Source organism: Erinaceus europaeus, chromosome 8 (assembly GCF_950295315.1).
Source record: "Erinaceus europaeus chromosome 8, mEriEur2.1, whole genome shotgun sequence".
NCBI classification, from domain to species: domain Eukaryota; kingdom Metazoa; phylum Chordata; class Mammalia; order Eulipotyphla; family Erinaceidae; genus Erinaceus; species Erinaceus europaeus.
The window spans coordinates 36,582,624-36,586,507 of record NC_080169.1 but is presented as its reverse complement, the minus strand read 5'-3'; the positions used below and the strand labels follow the sequence as shown (position 1 = coordinate 36,586,507).

Sequence of the window (3,884 nt, the reverse complement as noted above, 5' to 3'; positions counted from 1 at the left end):
GTTTCAGATTAGTAGTATTAGTGGATTATAAATGCCTTAACTCCAAAGAACACAACAATCAAAAAAGCCTTAGTTTCAGTTCTTGCATCTGCTAGGGGCATTCTCTTGGATTTTCCCCTATTATTTAGACTAACAAAGAAGATGTAATATACATTTATAAAATGTAATTAAAGTCTTTTAAATTATTATCATTAAACACAAATTAATAACAGAATTTAATGTGTGCCATATCAGTATGCCTTGCATAATAACAGTGTATCATCTAGTATAAGCCAGAAAAAATTCCATATTTTTGGTGATTGTTTTTGCTGGAGTCTTGCCATGTTCATTAGGGAAATCATTCTATGATAGCAAACCCACTCTACAGGAAAAAAATTATCACAATGGCATTAGAAAGAAATTAGAAAAATGCAGTATTTAATGTCCTGAGTGAATAAATCTTGATATTTCGTTTACTGAAGTTGTCTATAGCAACTGAAGCAACTTACTGAAGTGACTTCATCTTATATTTAGAAACTGTCAGGAAACAGCAATTTAGGTTTAATGCCAGTTTTTAGAATAGTGTGAACAACAGAGAGTAGCTTCTAAGAACAGGAATATTTAAATAATAAAACATATAAATCTCTGTAAATGTCTAATGTTTTATATAAGAAAGTAGATAATTTTCAGGAAGTTGATGTTAAAATTATCTCTGCTTAAAACAAAGCCATTCAATATGATTATCATAACAGCTATAATGAAAGACATTTTCTCTCCAATAGGCTTTTTTTGTTTGTCATATACTTTGAACTCTTATTCAGAAATATTAACTTTCACTTCCACAATACATGTCTCCTTCTTCCTCTTCCTCTTCCTCCTCTCCTTCTTCTTCTTCTTCTTCTCCTTCTCCTTCTCCTCCTCCTCCTTCTTTTGCTTCTGCTTCTTCTTCTAGCATTGGAGTCTTGCACATAAGTAGTTACACTGTTGCTGGGCCCATTTTTTTAAATATATAGATATAAAAATGTAAACAGAGGGAGAAATTGACACCATAGCACAACCATCATGGAACTCCCCCGTGTTGGTGTCATAATGTTCCCATTCGGTGCCATGACTCAAACTCCTGACTTCATGCTTGCTGAGCTGTTCTCCCTCTTGGGTAAGTTATCTATCCCCCAAGCTGCTAGAACAGATTTATTCTGTTTTAAAAGGAGATAGTATGTTTTAAGTACTGGATCATAATAAAGATGCTCTGCACCTTGTAAAATACAGCATAAGTACATCTATATTTTGCAAACTTTTGTTATTTTCTTCATTGTACTAAAAATGCATTTGCTCACCAATGCATTCTTAGAATATAATAGACACTGGGTAGGTTTCCTAAAACTACTGAAAGATGACTAAGATGACTAAGAGTGAATTTTCAGTACCATAAAATACATTGACCAGAAATATCACCATTTATCTTATATCACAGCATGAATATTTATGATTTTAAAATAAAAATGCTATATAAGATAAAAATCCTACATCACAGCATGAATATTTATGATTTTTAAAATAAAAACATTTCATCCTTATTTTTACTATATGTTACAATCACTATTTTATTAATATTTTATTTACAAATAAGTTTGTAATATAGAAACACTAGTAGTTTTTTTCCTTTATATCATATGACAGAGAGAAACTGAGAGGAAAGAGGGAGAGAGAAAGAGAAAGGGAAAAAGAAAAAGAAAAACCTACAGCACTGCTTCACAACTTGTGAAGCTTCCCCTCTACGGATGGTAAATGGGGTCTTGAAGGCTGGTCCTTGTGCATGGTAACATGTGGGCTCAACCAGGTACACTAGCAGCTGTCCTCAATAATAGAATCTTTATAGAATAAATGTGTGTGTGTGTGTGTGTGTGTGTGTGTGTGTGTGTGTGTGTGTGTGTGTAGTTGTTTGCCTTTTCTCTGGTTCTTTATAAGGTATTTACTTAAGTTTGGACCAAGAATGAGACATGAGTAAGTTAGTGTCAGCCCTATGGAAGTTGGGTCCCCAGTTATATCCTTTTTTTAATGTGGAAAACAAAAACAGGGTATTTATTACTTATTCAGAACTCAAAAGAAACAATAGGCAAATAACATAAGAGGTTAAATACAACACATTGGTTTTTACCCCAACCCAATTCTTCCAAGACTACAAAGTCAAATGGAAATACTGGAGCAAAACCCTGCATAACAGAGGGTCTTCCAGTGCCTGCTATGTCTTTGGTTACCTCTTTTCTTGCTTTTGTGTGGACCCCAAACAAAACACTACTCAGCACTGATTAGCTGTCCCATCAATTCCTGGCCATTAAGTCACTCCATAGCAGCTTGGACCTCCTTGTATTTTTCATACTCCACTAAAGGATACCCCTTCAGATATCCAGTCCATCTATCCAGGTTAAGATGAATGTTTTTTATTTCCCCATGCTCTGCAAATTTGTCATAGATGTCTTCTTCTGTAGCTTCCTTGTGGACTCCAGTGACAAAGACAATCCAGACTTTAATAGAGCATTGTGGTCCAGGTTTATCACCATCTTGCTCCATGCTGTCATAATTCACATGCATCTGCACACAGGACACCTTCTTTCAGGGTCAAAGACTTGTTCCTTCGGTTTATTGGCCTTTTCTTTCAGCTTATGGTTGCTTTTATCTCCATCCTCATCCATAACAAAAATCCTCGCCTCCAGCCTCATGAAGATCCAGTACATCTGCCTTCTTGTATCTGTTCTCTCCAGTTTTATCTTATATTGCCTGCCTGAACAATGAGAGACTACATTAATTTCACAACTAATTTGATAAAAATCTTACTTTGAAATTTTACAGTTTGGTGGCCTGAAGACATCAACAGCACTAAAGAATAACATGGGTCAAATTGTCTAAGATTATAAAATGTGAATACTTGGAGCTGAAAGATACTATTGATGTTTTCAACTTGAGTTATCTATAAGACTCAACTGTATTTTTTAAAAGATGTATTTATTTCTCAGTGAGAAAGAGGGAAAGAACCAGAGCATGACTCTGATATATGTGATGCCAGGGATCAAAATCAGAACCTTATGCTTGAGGGTTACAACACCTCATTTACTGTGCCACATAAGCAGTAATGCTGGCTTACAAAAGAATGTTGAAAAATTATATTTACTAGTTTGCTACATTCAGTGGTGTGGACTTTCTTTGAGCACTAAATTTTTCTTAAAACCCCAGTAAGTAAATGGATTCAAAGATTATTTTGTGAAAAATTTACTAGTGTAGTAACATAAAATGCTTTTAATTTGTGTGAACTTAGTGATCCTTTTTTAAATGAATTATTTCTGTTAAAAAGAGATAGCTAGATTTACTTATAGTATTTATATTTGTTCACTTTGATTTACAAGTTTTTAACTGTTTTGAGTAAAATTTTCATCACAATGCATTGTTCCCATGCCCTTACTCACACACAAAAGCACCAATACCCCTCTGCTAACAGCCAGTGAATCAGCTTTCCTCCAACCCTTTGTTGGTCTGAGTTCTACAGTTGAGTCCATGGTCTTCTCTGGGCTTTGCTTTTCCTGGATTTATCTGTTTTTCCCCAACAGTGAGTTTATTTTATACTTTCATTTCATGTGAGTACTTCTATTATGCATTGCATGTTTGCCTTAAAGGTGATGAATTCCTTTAGCTGTTACATATCAGACAAGCACTTCCTATCTACTTCAAACCTGGTTAACAACAGTATGAAGTATTGTTTGGAGGAGGCCCTTTTTCATTCAGAAATTTCACTATATCCTCTCAGTCCCTTCTAGATTTTAGAATTTCTGTTGAGAAATCAGCTGGTAGTCTTTTAAAAAAATTTTAATTTATTATTGGATAGAGACAGAGAAAAAAATGAGAGGGCAGAT

General features: G+C 34.4%; 1 pseudogene; it reads right to left on the bottom strand.

The window, feature by feature from the left end:
• Positions 1-2,136: 2,136 nt before the first annotated feature.
• LOC103121453 (RNA-binding protein 8A-like) lies at positions 2,137-3,530 on the bottom strand (annotated as a pseudogene).
• Positions 3,531-3,884: the final 354 nt, after the last annotated feature.